Here is a 19,853-nt window from a genome sequence, read left to right as displayed (position 1 = left end):
CTGGGCCTCCCTGGCTCTGCAGAAGCTAGCCCCTGCTCACAGGCGAGTGAGCTGCCGCTGGGTGTGGCCAATAAGGGAAAATGGGGAAAGGCTGGCAGACAAGAGGATGTTTCTCCCGAGCCCTCTGCCTCAGGCGGTGCCTCTGCTGGAACCAAGACCTGATCTCATCCCCACTACAACTCTGTTTAGACTTCCAGAAGGTCAAGAGGATCCAGAAAAAGGGACTGAGATGCAGAAACCAGCAGAAAGAGGGGAGCCCCATAAATCAAGTGATAAATGCTTATCAAAAAGAGAATAATTAACTGTGTCAAATGCAGCTGAGAAGTCATGTAAGAGGATGTCTGAGATTATCGATTATATTTCACAGTTGATTCCACTTGAAGAATAGATTGGTTGGATTCATGGAGATGAAAGCTTGATTGGGAAAGACTAAGGCAAAATACAAGAGGAAATAGAAACCAGTATTGGTAAATTTTAAGGGGACCTGAGAAATGTGACTAACTTGAGGGGAATATGGTGTTTAATAGGAACTTTCTAAAGAGAGATATAGCAGGAAGAGTCCACCAGTAAAATATAAGTCTCTCCAAGCATTTAAAACGAAGGTGATCTGAGGAAGTGGAAGGACAAAGGCCCCAACATGAGCAGGTGGCGCCCAGAGGTTAGTGCCTGCGGGCCGCTGCTTCCTTCTGGATAAAAGGACGCAGGAAGGAAAGGTGTTACTGGACCCTAAATCCGGGGTCACCCAAAGAAGTTAGAACTGCAGTAATTATGTCCACATGGAGTTGGAACCAGGAAGAAGACTTGGTTCCTTCATTCCTCAGTTTCTACTATCTAAGATTCTTCTTTCTGATAGCTCACCATGGACTTGGAGAATTCTGCACTGGACAGTGATTCTCAGCCATGCCTGTGCGTACGAATCATCTTAGATGCCTTTAAAGGGGTGTTCAGCCCATGGGCCAGGATGGCTATGGATGCAGCCCAACACAAAATTGTAAATTTAATTAAAACCTTTTTTGTTTTTTTATTCGCTCATCAGTTTTCATTAGTGTGGGTATATTTAATGTGTGGCCCAAGACAACTCTTCTTCTTCCACTGTGGCCCAGAGATGCCAAAAGTTTGTACACCCCTGTCAGGCATACCAGTACCAAGACTATATCCCAAACCAATTATATCAGAATCTATAACATAAGGAGCAAAACTCTAATGTTTTTTTAAAGTTCCCAAATGATTCTAATGCATAGCCAGGGTTGAGAACCACCACTCAGAATTCTGCGTTGTAAAACAGAACTCAGTGCTTCCATGCAAAAAACTGCCTCCAATGCTTGAATCCATACCTTAGGGAGCCATCATGGCAACAAATGGTGTAAGCCTCAGATGTCTCTGTAAAATTGAATTAATTTCCTTAATGAAATAGGTTGCCTGAAAGCTCCATCCTTCTAATGCTGTTTTGAGGTTATGAGATCAAAAAATGAAAAGCCCAGCAGCAACATTCTCTGTTTCCTTGCACCTAACAGAGGGACTAGGCAGTGTGGTTTCCCACATGGCGTTGAGAGACACACGGTCCGGGATGCTCTAGGTCACAGCTGCCAGGGGTGGAGGGGCTCACGCTAGCTACATGGAGGGAGGAGTTAACACATCTCCGTGCCAACCACTCAAATGCCCTTCAGAGTGGCTCATGTCTGTGCTTCTCTGATTTGGAAAACAGTATAGACCTCACAGTTAGGGCTTCTCCTTTTCTCGGAGTCTGAATCATTTGTCACTTTGAGGGAATCAAAATCTTGAGTCTGTGGATCAGGAATAAGTGCCTGGTCTTTTATTGAGAATCCTGCATTTCAGGTAGGTAATTTCCCCAAGCAGCTGGGATTTAGTCCGTGTTCATAGTTATAATTAAATGATAAATCTTCACATGGAAGGCATCCAACACTAAATATGTCAGCTCCATCAAAGTGCAGTAGATGACAAGATACATTTACCTAGGAAAATGATTCCACTTTGGAAAACTATCTTCTCTTGTCAGAAGCCAGATGACAAGCAGTTGCCTGTGAACAGTCAATAAGAAAAGGCTCTTAGTGGCTCCTGATGCATCTTTCACAGCCCACAGCCATGGAGATTTCTGGAAGTAATGAGTGGCTCCCTCCCTGTCTGCCATTTCCTTATGGCATCAGCACCTCCAATGTCCAGGTAGACTTAGCGTTACCTGTAGATTTAGGGATGGCGTACTCCGTAATGCTCAGCTCGGAGGTGAAGCATGAAAATCGTTCCATCTCTCATGACTGTTAATTATGCTACATTCAAGTTTCTTTAATAAGCAAACATGCATTAAGTACCTACCATGGACTGGGCTTGTACCAGGCAGTGTGGGAAGTACGACCCTGGCTGTGACTCTTGTGATTCACTTGTCTAGTCAGACACTGGAAGTTCATTAAGATGACAGGAAGCAGAGATCTTAGAGTTTGTGATTCAAACTGTTCTTGCCAAATTAGAAATGATGTCTCTGTTTAAATATGTTTATCCACATATATTCATATGTTGACATAGTACTGTTTAATCCACTTCTGTATATTCTGTATCCCAGCACAAGACTCTGGAGCTATTAAGAATTCAGTAAGCTCATGTTGACCATGCATTAGATGAATTAGATAACCATGGCCATTGGAAATGGGGGGCATAAAAGTTAAAAATGGTCATGAACTTAACCATTGTGTGCAGAACACCATTAGAAGTCATTACTTCTCACAAACTATAGGAGGTGAGAATTTGCATTTTCGTTTTTTATCTAAGAAGTCGGAGATGCATGGAGGAACCTCTCTAAGCACACGTGGGTGGAAAGGGGCAGAGAGGGTGTGCACTCCGGCTCCCTGGTGTCAGCGTTGCACTGTCAGAACCATGGCCTGGAGAGGTGTGATGTGCTAGGGTCTGACCTGGGTGAGGGCTGTTCTCAGTGGTAAGGGAACATGAGGTGCAGGCAAGAGCTTCATCTCTGAGATCCAGTATACCTAGCTCCACGTTTAATCACCGTGTGGCCTGGGTCAAGTTCATGGATCCCTCTGAGCCTCAATGTTCTGACCAACATTTTCAATACAGTTTTCTTGTTGGTAAACAGACTCTGGGGCCAGGCTGTCTAACTGCACAACTGAGTGAGGTGCTTCATTTTGCTGCACCTCAGTTTCCTTATTTGTAAAAGGTACATAGGAATTGTAACTATCTCAGATGGTGGTTGTAAGGGCAATGTGTATCTATATATGAAATGCTTTGAATAGTGCCTGCCACCCACTAGGTGCTACATCAGTGACAGCTGCTATTATATTTTATAGATATTATTATTACTATTTGGCTTTACTAGAGAGAAATATTTTTATTGGCACCTAAGGCCAACCCTTTCACTTGGCAATGAGTCAGTCTCTCTCTAACCTGCTCAAGGGGTCATTACAGAAATGGCTGTGTGTCACCCACTTCGTCCTGTATCATTGTCTCTGCGGGGTCATTCCAATCAGTATGCAAACATCCTAGAATTTCTCCTGCATTAAATAAATAACCCATTCCCACCCGAGTTGTCACTTTCTTGTTTCTGCTTTGTGTCACAGTAATATTTTCTTAAAAGTCTACTGTGTTTGTTACTGCCAATTTTTCTCTTCCCATTCTTTCTGTTTAAAAATGTGATATTTAAATAAAACAATATCTTTCATCTTTATAATTTTTAGTTGTATAGTTCAATGGTATTAAATGCATCAATATTGCATGCAAACATCATCACTGTCCATATCCAGAACGTTTCACCTCTCCAAACTGACCCTATACGCATTGACCATCTCCCCAGTGACCACTCCCTGGAGCTCCTGGCAGCCCTCATTCTGCTTGCTCTTTCCATGATCTTGACCGCTCTGATTACCTCATACAAGCTGAATCATACAATATTTGTCCTTTATGATGGGGCTATATTGCTTAGCCTAAGGTCTTCAAGGTGTATCCAAGGTTATAGTGTACAAGGTCTGTCCAGAAAAAGTCCAGCTATCGTTAATATAACAAGAATGGTGTATGCGACCTCAATGTAACCTGGCAGCCAAGGAGAGTAGACTGGAATACACATGTGTGAACAATGATGACTTCATTGTGCTAATCAGTGGGAGTGGTAAGAACTGTTCAGTGAGCATGTGTACTGTGTGGCCATTGCATTCAAAATGATGGAGCGAGTAGAGCAACAGATCATCAAATTTTGCATTAAGCTGTGGAATATTCCTCCACAGAAACTATTTGGGTAATTCAGAAAGTCACAGCTATGGGCAACTGGTGGCTGGCAGCTTCTTCACAACAATGTGCCCACTCATGCATCATGTTTTGTGCCATTTTTTTTGGTACAACATCAAATAACCCAGGTGACTCAGCCCTCCTACAGCCCAGATTTGGTGCCCTGCAACTTATGGCTTTTCCCAAAACTAAAATCACCTTTGAAAGGGAAGAGATATCAGATCATCAGTGAGATTCAGGAAAATACGATGGGGCAGCTGATGGCGATTGGGAGAACTGTGTGAGGTCCCAAGGTGCCTGCTTTGAAGGGGACTGAGGCGTTCTTGTTCTATGTACAATGTTTCTTGTATCTTGTGTCTTCTGTAATAAATGTCACTTCCATATTATGGCTGGATACCTTCTGGACAGACCTTGTATGTCAGCTTCCTATATTTTGATGGTCTTTTATTACATGCATACATTTTTTATATTTTCTCGCTGTACTGAACCTTTTAGATACTCTCCTTTTTCACTTGAATGTTTGGCCTTGAAAGCTTGATTATAATGTGTCTTGGTGACACTCTTTTTGATTTCATTTACATGGAGTTCATTGAGCTTCTTAAATGTATACTAATGTATCATTGGATGTTTACACATCCAATTCATGTATTTATATTAATATATCTCAGTGAGCTTGGAAATGGAGTTTTAGTATAGTTAAAATAGACACATTCTGCCTGTGCAATTTTTGTCTCCACTCTTTTTTTTTTTAAAGACAGGCTCATTGTTGTATAGTTTATTAACACAATTTTTTTGTTTTTAAAAAGGTTTTCTTTATTTCTAGAGAGGGTAAGGGAGGGAAAGAGGGAGGGATAGAAACATCAATGTGTGGTTGCTTCTCATGCACCCCTTACTGGGGACAGGGCCCACAACCCAGGCATGTGCCCTGACTGAGAATCAAACCAGTAACTCTTTGGTTCACAGGCAGGCCGGCACTCAGTCCACTGAACCACACCAGCCAGGGCCAATTATTTATTTTTTTTAGGTGTACACTTCTATGAATTAAACAAATGCATAGTAGAGTAACAACCACCATATTTAATATATAGAATATTTTCACCATCCCAGATGTCTCCTCTAGCCCACCTTTTAGTCAGTTTCCTCAAACATTCTAAGTCTCAGAAAATCACTGATCTTTTTTCTGTCCCTTTTACTTTGCCTTTTTCAGGTTGCAATATCACTGCAGTATATAAATTTTTGAGTGCGACCTCCTTCGCTTACAATAATCCATATGAAATTGCTGGGTATTAATCTTTTGTAATATTCTATTGTATGAATGTGCCACAGATCATGTATCCATTCACAGGTCGATAGATATTTCGGTTGTTTCTAGTTTGGGGCAATTATGAGTAAAGCTTCTATAAACTTTTATGTAGGGGTTTTGTGTGGACATAATTTCTTATTTTCCTTGGGATTGTGAGTGGGGTTGACGAGCATATTAAGTATCTGATTAACTTCCTGCATTCCCTTTTCTTAAGGGAATTTGCTTGCCTAACAACAACAGATCAGTTCCAGTTCCTCTGCTTCTTCCCCAGCACTTGCTGTCGTCAGCATTTCCGAACCACTCTACGAGGACAGGAGCAGTGCCATGCACTGTGTCTGTGTCCCGGCCAGTGTCTATGTTGAAACCTCCCTGTGATGGAATAAGGAGGTGGGGTCTTAGAGAGGTAATCGGGCCATGAAAATGAAGCCCTTTGAATGGAATTAGTTCCTTCATGCAAGTGAATTCCAGAGAGTCCCCTTGCCCTTCAGCCCTGTGAAGACACAGCAAGAGGATGGCCATCTATGAACCAGAAAATGGACTCACACCAGACACCTAATTCACTGGCACTTTGATCTTGAACTTCCCAGCCCCATAATTGTGAGAAATAAATGTTTGTTTTTAAGCCACCCAATCTCTTTGTTATGGCATCCCAAATGTACTGAAATGGGAACTGGTACCAGGAGCAGTGAGTTTCTGTAACAAATACCTAAAACTATAAAAGCAGCTTTGGAGCTGGGTAATAGGTGCATGGATGCTGAAAGAGTTTTGAAGTGCAAGTTAGAAAGAGCCTACACTGCTGTGAACAGACCTTTAAGGGCAATTCTAGCGAGAGCTTAGGAAGAAAAGAGGAGAGCTGTACAAAAAGCCTCAAACATCTTAGAGAACACCTACGTCACCCTAAACAGAATGTTGATAGAAATCTGGGTGGTGAAGGCAATTCTGATGAGGTGCCGGGAGCATTGTCCATGGCAACAAATGTTCACAAAAGAACATGACTTTAATAGAGTCTCATACATTCCACATAATGGATGCATTGACATTTTTGTACTTCTGCAATCTTGCTGGCTCATTCTGTACTTATAATCAAGCGTGCATCCAGGAATTCAATAATTGAACGTGTGTTTATAAGATGCCTATTGCATATAATACATTTATGAGCAGGAGAGAGGGCAGTTAAACAAGTAATTATATATGGGATTAATGTTAATAATGTGGAAGCTGAGAGATGTGGAAGTCCAGTTTCAGGAGATTTATCTCAATCTTGAGATCAAGTCTAGGCTGCGGCTAGGCACCCCTGGGGAGGGAAGAGAAGTCTAAAATGAGGCCTGAGCAATGTGAAGTGAGCTGGGAAGAGAAGATGGGGATGTTTTGTTATACTTCCTTCATGTCTCTATCTCTCTGTCACTTTAAGAAGTTATCTTTTAAGATAACTTTCTTTTTACTTTTTTCCCTCTATGTAATCTAGACTATATATTTACTTTTTAAGTCAGAAGGGCTTTACGGTTTTATAAAACATGTTGAACCCATCTTTTTTCCATTGTGGTGTCTACCCCTCCTTTTGTTAAGATGAGAGAGTAGCCCTGGCTGGCGTAGCTCAGTGGATTGAGCATGGGCTGGGAACCAAAGTGTCCCAGGTTTGATTCCCAGCCAGGGTACATTCCTGGGTTGCAGGCCATAACCCCCAGCAACCGCACATTGATGTTTCTCTCCCTCTCTCTCTCTTTCCCTCTCTCTCTCTCTTTCTCTCTCCCTCCCTCCCTCCCTTCCCTCTCTAAAATAAATAAATAAATAAAATCTTAAAAAAAAAAAAAAGATGAGAGAGTAGATATTTTCCTTGTTTCCTTCTCTGTTACCCCTTCTTTATCAGTGTTGATGTTATGAAATGGACTTTTGGACCCAAACTTATGAATAATAATGTGTTTTTCATTACATATCTTTTAAAATATTGTTTTAGACATTTACAGGGTCTGGCAGAAGTAAGGCCTCCTGGAGTGTGGTAAGTAGGGTAATATTAATATGGGTGTAATAATTGATAGTTTTAACGTGAACATTTCACCCAAAATGTCATATGGTGAGCTTGAGATTGATATTGTTATGTTACACAATTACATGCTTATGATGTTGTCATAAAAGAGTTTGTAATAAAGGCATTATTTGTGCTGGATCCTATATATTATAAGCAATTTAATGCCTGTTAAGTATGTGTAACTTGTTGATGTATTTTATACTATTACTTGTCCATTTTTTGAGTTTCTTATGCTTACTAATTTTTTGGTTGATGGGGTATTGCAAAGGTTTTCTTTTTTCCCCTGAGAAAAGTGATATATTGAGATTTACATCTATCTTGTACAAAACATTTTTAAGGGAGATCATAGTAATTTAACCAACAAAGAAGTCAGTATGTTTAGGCAGGATTTGTTCTTTGAAAAATGAAAGGAGGAGCAGTAAGAATCGGTTTAAAGCCATTTATATGAAACGTCCAGAACAGGAATAGCTACAGAGACAGAGAACAGATCAGTGGTTGCCTGGGGCTGTGGGGCTGCGGGGAGGTGGTCTGAAGCTCAGTGATACGGTGTGGGGGTTTTTTGTGGGGGGAGGGGACGATGAAAATCTTATCAAATGTACTGTGCTGATGGCTGCATGCCTTTATAAATATACCAAGAGTCATTGAATTGTACACTTTAAATGGGTGAATTATGTGTTTTGTGAGTTATATCTCACTAAAGCTGTAAAAAACGAATCAGCTTATTCACTGCGGTGTTCGGTAGTCTATTATTTGCTGAAATTTATCTTCTTTTTCTGAAAAAATAAGAGGCGTCATTTGCTCATCTCCAGACTTCACCAAGGTTTCTAACTCAAAGTATGAACTAGATAAAAATCACAGCATCAATAAGCATTTCACTCTGATCTAGCTGTATGTGATAACATGGATTTAAAAATCATTTCAATATTTGCTCTCAGTTCTATTTTGCTTTTACCTGTGTCTGTAATGTCTGATGTTATATGCTCTCTCCATGCTTTCACTTCTTGGTCAAATAAGCTATTGATATTATAAATGGAACTGACCAACTGATCCCTGTTCTTATATAAAAAGCCTTACACTCTGACCCCCAGGAAACTTCACATTCCACAGAAACTTCATCAAAATGGTAAAACCCGTAAGCCAAAGAGTGAAAGTTCTCATGATGGAATTTAAGGCAAGAGAAGAGATTAGAGAAGCATTTGGGAAGGTAGTGTGATTTTCAAGACCCTGAAGTCAGGCCCTGTGGGTCTGCTGGCCACGCCCCTGCGCCCGCTGGGTCTCCAGTGCCCCTGGTTTGCGCTTCTGTGATCTGCAATATAATCCTGGGGCTGCCAAGGTGGGAATTTCTCCAAGGAGTCCTTCTTGCTTGACCTGTGTAGCTGAAGGACATCTTTACACTCAGTTGGGTTTCAAATCCTCTCCCTCAGGTCCTCTCCCCTACAAACTGTAGACAGGAGATGTTTAAGGCCAGCGCTATGAAGAAAGCAGTAAGCTCAAGGAATCCTTTTTCCATTTGCTACTTTATCAAAACCTTTTATGAACTTGGCCATTTTTCTTCTTCTCTTTATCTAAAATGATGCTAACAATACTTAAAAAAAATTTTCAGACAAGACACTTTATGCCTTAGAAAGAAATACAACCCAAGGAAACGTGATTTTAATGAAGCTTCCCTCTATTCTGGGAATTTCTCTTCGTAGCTAGCAAAGGAGGACAAACAGCCACAGACAGATAATTTGAAATTAGCTCAGCACCACTCACCCGCAGCCGGAGGTCTCTGTGGGTGACATCCACGTGGACGATGGCGCCTCACACTGGGCATCAGCAAAAGGGAAGCTTAGCCTCCTGGGCGCTGAAGGGGCGGAGGTAGACTCGGGGGCTGAGAAGAGCATCCGAAGCCCTGCGGTTCTCTGCGCCCGCACCCCCAACACAGTAGTTGGGGCTGTGTCCATACGAGTCCCCACAGATCGGAATCAAATACTTCTCTGGGGAAAAATGATACTTTTGTCTAAGGATGCCAACAATTGAGTCTTGAGCTATTTTTGGTTTATCTTAGCACACCTTTATTCCAGCACAGCCTCCCTTTCTGCTCTTCTTGCTTCGTGGGGAAACGGAAGTGTGTCCTTTTGGTTCCACATTGTTTATTGTGGATTTTAAAATTAAATAATGCATCTTCCTGCTCCCTTTACCTTTGTCATTTTGGGGGGGAAGGGCGGAGGTGAGTCATTAGAAACTTCTCAGAATTTTCTCTCTCCCTCAAGGGGTGCAGTTTAAAAGCAGAAGTCTTTTTCCAGCGCCCCCTCCTCTGGCGGGCTCATCTCCCGGCACGTCTGCGGTTATGCAGCGCTCACATCAGACCGGCTGTTCAGTGGGGTCTCTGCATTTCTAACGGGCATTACGCTACTTGTCCTCCGCGCCCCCTTCAAGTCCCTTACTCTCATTTGCACACGCTCCTCCTGTCTTGACAACGTCTGTTTTGATTTCATAAGAAGAAACTTGCCTTTGTTTCCACTACCCTCGTGCCGCTTTTCAGGGAGGCCCAAGTGTCAGCTGTTGAGGTGGTTTTTAATTATTGTCTCATCAGCTTTGGCCTTCCCTGGGGAAAGGGACCCTGTGTTTTCCTGCTTGTGCTACTGAGGCCAGTGTCTAAGACATGATAAATAAATAACAGTGCATGAGGAATGTCCGATCCTCTGGAGGCCACAGGAGAAAACTTCTGTCAAAACAGCCATGCTTCTTCCTCCTTTTAACGAGACAGCATCCCCAGACCAGCCACAGCGGCTGCTGTGGAACCCTAAAGCTCCTGCTTAAAACACCCATTTATTCTGTGTTTGGGAAAAGGGGGAGGCAGGTCTAATAAATCCTAAGTTGTGGGGCTTGTCTATTTTCATCTTTTCTCTGGCCCATTTTAAAGGAAGAATAATGGAAGTGAGATTTCCCCTCTGGAGACCAAGAGGCATGTCCTTGCTTTATCATTGCGGTCCACTGTCTCTTTGATCTTCACTTTCCTTCTCTGCAAAATCCATAGAACTATGACTTCGCTCTGCCTCCACTGCATCCTTGCAAGGAAACTCCAAGGAAATGATATGCCTGGAAAACGTGAAATTATAAATATGTATTAGCATCTTTACTAGGAGGTATTTTTCTCTTTCACTCATTCTTTACAAATGTTGATTTTAAGGTCAATGAAAGCTGGGGATTTGTTTTGCTTCCTGCTATGTCCTCAGGACCCAAAACAGCACCTGACACATGGTAAGCACGCATTAAATATCTGAGAAATAAATGGGTGAAAGAATGAAGACATGAGTTAAGCATCCACCATACAGTTACTGTGACTGATACTGGCTAATGTAAAGGTAAATAAAACAGGTACACATCAGTCTTTTTGAGATTTATAGTTTCATAGAAAATATAGCGTTTAGAGTGGAGATACTGAATTTTCCCTCAAGTTAGACAGGACTAGCAAAAACAAACAAACAAAAAAAATGTGATAGCGTGGATCTAAATTTAAGTGAATTTTTGAAACTGGCAAAGCCATCTTGGGTCTCTTTAATTCTATTTTTCCTCTATTTTGAAACTCTTCTTATGAAACTACATCAGCGATTTTCATATTAATGCAATTCTCAAACTAGTTTTCTTGGAGGTGTCAATATTTGCTTCAAGTAAAGTGGATTTTTGTGTTTAATAACTCTGGAAGATGCTTGGTTAAACAATATTAAACAGGATGTCATCGAACCTATACATGAATTTGGTAAGAACTGACATCTTTGAATGATTGCCTTCCCATGTATGAATGTGTATATTTCTCCACTTAGATAAGTCTATTTAATTTTATTCAGCTGTATTTTGTGGCTTTTAGTGTAGGAGTCTTGCACCATGCTTGTTAAATTTATGTTTAAGTCTGTTGTGGTTGCCCATCTCTGCTGCTCCTTACTGGTCTGGATGAATATTTCTTCTTTAACCCTTCGTTGTCGGACTCCCATACTGTTCGATTTTCTGGCATTTCTGGCTACTTTTTGTTTTTAAATTTGTTGTTTTCCTTCTTTTGAGTGTGCAAGGACACAAATTGTATCTACCTACACCTCCATCTTGGCTGGAAGTGTCATTTTAAAATTTTAAGTAATTTATCCATTTTTGTCTGAGTTTTTAAATTGAGTGGCATAAAATTGTTTATAATATTCCTGTAGTAAATTTAATATCTATACATCTTTCTGATACATTGTATTTCATTGCTAATACAGTATTGGTCTCTCTATCTGTCTACCTAAGGATGTATTAATTCTGTTAGAACTTTCAAAGAAACAAGTTTCAAATTTATAATTTTCTCTATTATAATTTTGTGTTCTATTTCACAGATACCTGCTCGATCTTTATTACTTCCTCATTTCTAATTACTTTATATTTGCTTTTCTTCTAGCTGTACTTATGAATCATTGATATTAGACCTACATTTTTAAATATATCCATTTAATGATATGAAGTTTTCTCTTTTCATAATCCCATTTATTATACATTTTTATCTTTTCATTATCATTAGGTAACTAATTTGTATTATTTCCTGTGATTTATTCTGTGGCCTTTATTGTTACTAATCTGTAATTTAATTGCATTGTGATTACAGGATATTGTCTGTAAAATTTCAGTCTTTTAGCTATATTGAAATATTCAAAACTTGTTACATCGAAACTTGTTTTATAGCCTAGGATATGATCTGTATTGGTGAATATATGAAGTACACTTGAGAGAAGGGTGTTAAAATTTTTAAATAAATGTACAGATTTTTAAATTATTTCTTTTACTTTAGTTAATATTCACATTATATATTTTAAAACTTTATTATTAGCCATATATATATTTATGATTGGTATATCTTCCTAAAATTAACATACTTATCATTATGAAATGCCCTATTTCCCCTGTAATACTCTATCTTGAAGTCTGCATTATCTGATATCAATATATTATCTGACATAAATATACACATCAAGCTTTCTCATGCCTACTGCCGGCTTAGTATTTAACACAGCAATTCTGGTACTTTTATCTTATGCTTATTGCTAACATTGAATATTTTTCCATTATTTCTTGTGCAACTCCTTCTCCTCTCTTTTTTATTAAGGTTTTTTTTTAGAATAGATTAAATTTCATAGAAAACTTAAAAGGAAAGTACAGATCGATGTCCTGCCTGCCACATGCATAGCCTCCCCCATTGTCAAAGTCGCTCCCCAGAGTGACGCACTGATTTACGACCCCCTGTCTGGGTGTGCCACAGTTTACTTCTCCATTCACCTATTGAGGAACACGATTGCTTCCAAGTTTAGGCAATCATGAATAGGCTGCTATAAAGAGACACGTGGATTTTTGTGTGGACATAAGTCTTCAGTTCCTTTGGATAAATACCAAGGAGGGTGATTGCAGGGAATATGGTAAGGCCATGATTTGTTTTGTAATGAAATGCCAAACTGTCTTCATTTTGCATTCTCATTAGCCTTTTATGTTGTCAGTGATCCATATTTTGGCCATCTAACAGGTTCGTAGTGGCATCTCATTGTTGTTTTAATTTGCATTTCCCTGATGACATCTGATGTGGAACATCATTTCATATGCTTATTTGCCATCTGCACATCTCTTTGGTGAGGTGTCTGTGAGGGTCTTGGCCCATTTTTTAATGTTTATTTTTAATTATTTAATTTTATTTTTTCCATTACCATTTATGACCCTTATGCCCTCTACCCTCCTGCAATCACCATGCTATTGTCCACATCCATCAGTCCTTTTTCCTTTCTGCTCAATCCCACCACCTCTAACCCCTACCCTCCAGAGCTGTCATTCTGTTCTCTATCTACGGCTGTCACTATTTTGCTTGTTAGTTAGGTTTGTTCATTAGATTCCACATAGGAGTGAAATCGTATGGTATCTGCCTTTCTCTGACTGGCTTATTTTACTTAGCTTAATGTTCTTCAGGTCTATTTCCACAGTGTCACAAAGGGTAAAATTTTCTTCTTTTTCACTGTTGGGTAGTATTCCATTGTGCAAATGTCCCGTAGTTGTTTGATCCTTTCATCTCCTGATGGACACTTTGGCTGCAATGAACATAGGGGTGCTTAAGTTCTTTCAAATTAGTGTTTTGGGTTTCTTCAGATATACTCTCAGAAGTGGGATTTAGTACATCAAACTAAAATTTTGCACAGCAAAGGAAACCATCAATAAAATAAAAAGACAACCCACAGAATGGGAGAACATACTTGCCAATACATCTGATAAAGGGTTACTATCCAAAATTTATAAAGAACTTATAAAACTCAACACCAAGAAAACATACAATCCAATTAAAAAATGGGCAAAGGACCTGAATAGACATTTCTTCAAAGAGGACATACAGATGGGCAATAGACATATGAAAAGATGCTTAACATCACTAATCATAAGAGATATGTAAGTTAAAACCACAAAGAGATATCACCTCACACCTGTCAGAATGGCTGTCATCAGTAAGTCAACAAACAACAAGTGCTGGTGAGGATGTGGAGAAAGGGGAATCCTTGTGCACTGTAGGTGGGAATGCAGACTGGTGCAGCCACCATGGAAAGTAGTATGGAGATAATGTTAAAAAATAAAAAATGGATCTGCCCTTTGGCCCATTGTTTAAATCAAATTGTTGTTTGTTTCTTATTGTTGAGTTTTAAGACTTCTGTGTATATTTTGCATAATAGTCCTTTATCAGATACGTCTTTTGCCAACATTTTTGCCCAGTCTGCGATTTGCCTTCTCATTCTCCTGACATTTTCTTTTGCAGAGCAGAATTCTTTAATTTTAATGAAGTTGAGCTTAGCAATTTTTTTCCATGAATGTATTGATGTCCCTAAAAAGCCATTGCTGTACTCAAGGGCATCTCAGTTTTCTCCTGCATTATACTCTCTACATTGTGTAGCTTTGCAGTTTGCATGGGTTGTGACCCACAGTGAGTTAATTCTGTGAAGAGTGGAAGGTCTGTGTCTAGAGCCTTTTCTTTCCATGTTGACGTCCAGTTGGTCCAGCTCCATTCACTGAGAAGTCTGTCTCTGCTCCATCGTCTTGCCTTTGCTCCTTCCACACTGTATTGGCTATACTTGGTCTTTTACTACTTCATAGGAATTTTAGAATAAAGTTGTCAATTTTTGTGATGTAACTTGCTGGGATTTTGATTGGGATTATTTTGAATTTATAAGTTAGGGAGAAGAAACATCTTTACAATTAGAGTATCCCATCCAAGAACATGACATACTTTTCCAGGTATTGAATTATTCTTTGATTTCATTAATCATAGTGTCATATTTTCTCTCATATAGAATTTGTACATAATTTAAATTTGATGTGCTAATCTAAATATGTTTTTAATTTCAGTTTCAACTTGTTAATTGCTGGCACGTGGGGAAAATTGACTTTTTTTAAAAGATTTTATTTATTTATTTTTAGAGAGGGAAGGGAGAGAGAAAGAGAGAGAGAAAGAGAGAGAGAGAGAGAGAGAGAGAGAAACATCAATGTGCGGTTGCTGGGGATCATGGCCTGCAACCCAGGCATGTACCCTGACTGGGAATCGAACCTGTGATGCCTGGTTCGCAGCCCGTGCTCAATCCACTGAGCTATGCCAGCCAGGGCAAAAAAATTGACTTTTGTATATTAACCTCTTATTGGGCAACTTTGCTATAATTGTATATTATTGGTTCCAGTAATTTTTTGTAATTTCCTTCAGATTTTCTATGTAGATAATTATATCATTTGTAAACAAAGACAGTTTTTTCTCTAAATTTGTATCCCTTTTATTTCCTTTTATTGTCTTAACACATTAACAAAGACTTATAGTACCATTTTGGAAAGAGATAGTGAGAGGGGGCATTCTAATGTTATTGGAACAGCCTTGAGTTTCTTACCATTAAATATCATGTTAGCATGGGTTTGTTTTTTTTTGTAGATATTCTTTATCAGGTTGAGAAACTTCCCCTCTATTCTATTATTATATAGATTTTTAATTAGGAATGGGTATTGAATTGTATTAAGCTTTTTCTGCTTCCATTGATATAATCATGTGAATTTTCTAGTACAGCCTGTTTATGTGATGGATTACATTGATTTCAACTGTTGAATCAGCTTTACATACTTAAGAAAAATCCAACTCAATTATGTTGTATAATTTTTATTACATTGTTGGTTTAAATTTATTATTTGTTTTTTATGTAAGTGTTATGTGAGTGTTACCTCTGCTTCTGTGCTCTGAAGAAGATTGTAGAAAATTGACATGTTTTTCCTTAAATGTTTGGTAGAATTGACCAAACATTTGGGCCTGGTGCTTTCTCCTTTAGAAGCTTATTAATTATTGATTCAATTACTTTAATAGATATGGACCTATTTAGATTTTCTATTTTTCTAGTATGAGTTTTGGCAATTTGCATCTTTCAAGGACTTGATCCATTTTATCTAGGTTATTAAATTTATGGTCATACAGTTCTTCAAAGTATTTGTTTTTTATTCTCATATTTCAATGAAATCTGTAATGATTCTCCTCTTTCACTTCTGCTATTAGTAATTTTTGTCCTGTCTTTTTTTCTTGGTCTTGCTAGAGGCTTATGAAATTTATTGATTTTTCAAGGGAATAGCTTTTGGTTTTATTGCTTTTCTCTATTTCCTGTTTTATATTTTCATTGATTTCTGCTCTAATTTTTCTAATTTTTTCTTACACTTACTTCAAGTTTAATTTATACTTCTTTTTCTAGTTTCCTAATGTGGACTCTTGGGTGATTGATTTTAGGTCTTTCTTGTTTCTAGCAATGCTTCTCCTGCATCCCACAAGATTTGCTAAGTTGTACTTTCATTATCATTTAGTTCAAAAATATCTTACAATTTCTCTTGAGAATTCTTTTTCACCTATGTCTTGTTTAGAAGTGCATTTTCTGATCTCTGTGTATTTTGAGGATTTCCCAGTTATCTTTCTGTTATTGATTTCAAGTTTAATTCTATTGTGATCTCAGAGCAGATATTGGATGATTTCTGGGTTGTGGGTTTTTTTTACACCTGTTAACGTGTGCCTTATGGCCCACAGCACGATCTCTGTTGGTGAACGTTTCATAGGAACTTTGAGAAGACGTGTGTTCAGCTGCTGTTGAAGGAAGTAGTGTGTAAGTGTTCGTTATATCCAGTTGATTACCGATGTGCTTGAGATCAGCTGTGTCCTTACTAATTATGTGCAGACTGGATCTATCTATTTCTGACAGAGGAGTGTTGAAGTCTCAGACTATGATGGAAAATTTATCTATTTCTTTTTGCAGTTGTATCACTTATTGTCACATGTCCTTTGACTTTTTGTTCTTAGATGCATATACATTAAGGGTTGTTATGTCTTCTTACAGAACCAAAGGCTTTATCCTTGGGTAATCACCTTGTTTATCCTTTATACTTTCCTTGCTTTGAAGTCTATCTGTCTGAAAGTAATACAGCTATTCCTGCTTTCTTTGGGCTGCTGTTTCATAGTATATTTTTCTCCCTCCATTTACTTTTAGTCCATATATGTCTTACATTTAAAGTGAGCTTTTTGTAGACAACATAAAGTTGGGCAATGTTCCTCAATCTACCGTGACTAGTCAGTCTTTTAAGTGGTGCATTTAGACCATTGATGTTCACGGTGATTATTACCATAGTTACATTAACATCCTCTATATCTGTAACTCTTTTCTATGTTGCATGTGTTCTTTGTTTCTATATTTGTCTTCTACATTTTTTCTGTACATTGTGGGTTTAAAAGTTTTTTTATAACCTCACCTGAGGACATGTACATGGATTTAGAGAGAAGGGAAAGGGGAGAGAGAGAGACAGAGGGAGAGTAACATCAATCATTGCCTCTCATATGCACCGCATCAAGGAACCAAACCTGCAACCGAGGCATGTGCCTTGACCTGAAATTGAATATGTGACCTTTCCAGCTACTGGACGACACTCCAACCACCTGAGCCACAGTGGCCAGGTCATATCTTTAGTGATTTTAATTAAGAATTTGGTATAATTCCATTTTCTCCCTTAGTATATCAGCTAATACTTCTTTTTTAAACTTTTTCTTGTGTGGATGCCATAGAGTTTACAATATATATTTACAACTAATCCAAGACCACTTTTAAATAACACAATACCACTTCACTGGTAGTGTACCCTATAATAGCAAAATAATACTAATTCTTCTTTCTATCATTGCTGCCATTCATTTCATTTATAAATAAACATACAGATGATGTACACATGAGCATACATAATTACATATGTTGTTACTCTTATTATTGTGAATAAAATATTATCTATGGATCAATTAAGAAAAAATACATGTTTTTGTTTTACCTTTCCTTAGTTCCTCTTTGATGCTCACTTTCTTTTTCTTTACCCAATTTTCTTACGTATATATCAAGTACTCAATATTTCTTGTGAGGAAATTCTCCTGGCAACAAATTCTCTCAATTTTAGTTGAAGAAAGGCTTTATTTCTACTTTACTTTTTGAAGGATAACTTTGTAGGATATGAAATTTTAGGTTGGTGCTTTCTTTTCTCACAGCGCTTTAATATTTTACTCTTTCTTGCAAGGTTTCTGAGGAGAGTTCATAGGTATTCATTATTTTTGTTTCCCTATTTGTAAGATGTCTTTTTTTCCTCTAGCTTCTTTTAGGATTTAAAAAAAAGTCTTTGCTGTTTTATGATTTGAGAATGATATGCCTAAGTGAAGTGTTTGTTAGTTTGTTTATTGGTTTGTTGGTTTGTTTCGGCATTTATCCTGCTTGGTATTCTCTGAGCATCCCTGGCTCTGTAGTTCAGTGTTTGACATTAACTTGGGGGTAATTTCAGTCATTATTATTTCAAATACTTCTTTTGTTCCTTTCTTTCTTTCTTCTCCTCCAATATCCCCATTATGTGTGTATGTTCAACCCTTTGTAGTTGTCCCCCGGTCCCTGTATAGTCTGGGGTTATTTTCCACTCCTGACTCTGTTTGCTTTTCAGTTGTAACATTTTTTATTGTGATATCTAATTTAAGCTCAGAGTGTTTTTCTTAGCTGTGTGCAGTCTACTAAGAAGCCTGTAAAAGGCATTCTTTATTTCTACCTTAGTGTTTTTTATCTCTAACATTTCTTTGTGTTTCTTTCTTAGAATTTCCTCTGCATACCTCTCTGCATACATTGCACATCCGTTTTGTGTGCTGTCTACTTTATCCATCAGAGCCCTTTGTGTATTAATCACAGTTGTTTCAAATGTCTGGTCTGATAATCCCAACATCCCTGCCACGTCTGGTTCTGATGCTTGCTCTGTCTCTCCAAATTGTGTTTCTGCATTTCGGTAAGCTTTGGGATCTTTTCCTGACAGACAGACACAATGTGCTATGTAGAAGTCACTGCTGTACGTAGCAAGCCTTCAGTAATGTGGCGGTGAGGTGTGGGGAGAGGGAAACTTTTTATAGTTTTATGCTGAGGTCTTAGTCTTTCAGAGAACCTGTGCCTCTAGACTGTAAACTTCTCAGGTACTTTTTAGCTTTTTATCTCCCCCTTTAGATGGGGGAGGATGGCTAGTTTGGCATTTCCCTTCCCTGGGTCAGTTAGGCTTTGATAATGTAACAGCAGGCCAGGTTCTGGTTAACTAGTCCCTCCTGAGCGCAGGCCTTGTTAAGAAGCGAGTGCTCCTGTTACTTTAAAATGGCTCCTATTCTCCTTTCTCTGCCAGGTGCCTGAGGGGGTATATCTACATTATTCACTGCAGAAATCTGGCTGAGCTCCTGGAAGTAAATTATACAGTATTATGGGTGCCCACCTACGACTGGCCTCCCAGGGTTTTTAACCCTCAGAATTGTCCATACTGAGCTTCCAGTAATTCTTCAGTTACACTCCAGGTTTCTCCATCCCGGCACCAATGCCTGTAGCAGCTTCCACTTACGAGTCTCTGCTCCAGTAAATTGTTATTCTGTGCATTTGTCTGGAAGCCCAATATTGGGGGCAGCAGTTTGCCCTGTGTCCCTGCCTCTCTTATGGATCCTAGAGGAGTCTGTTCAGCCTTTTACTTGTTGTTAGGAGGGAGTGGCAACTTCCAGCTCCATGCAGGAGAAGCCAGAAACCGTAACTCATAGTTTACTTTTTAATGCATCATTTATACTCACATACTCACATGCTATCACTTTTTAAACTCAGCATTTCTTTCTCACTACCATTCCTTTTTTCCCCTTTACAAGAAAACTTGTTTTAGAGAGCCATACTCATGATCTTCAATTAGGTTTCTCCTATTTACCCT

This window comes from Phyllostomus discolor, chromosome 11, assembly GCF_004126475.2.
Source record: "Phyllostomus discolor isolate MPI-MPIP mPhyDis1 chromosome 11, mPhyDis1.pri.v3, whole genome shotgun sequence".
Classification (NCBI taxonomy): Eukaryota; Metazoa; Chordata; class Mammalia; order Chiroptera; family Phyllostomidae; genus Phyllostomus; species Phyllostomus discolor.
The sequence above is the reverse complement of the archived record's forward strand: the minus strand, read 5'-3'. Positions refer to the sequence as shown.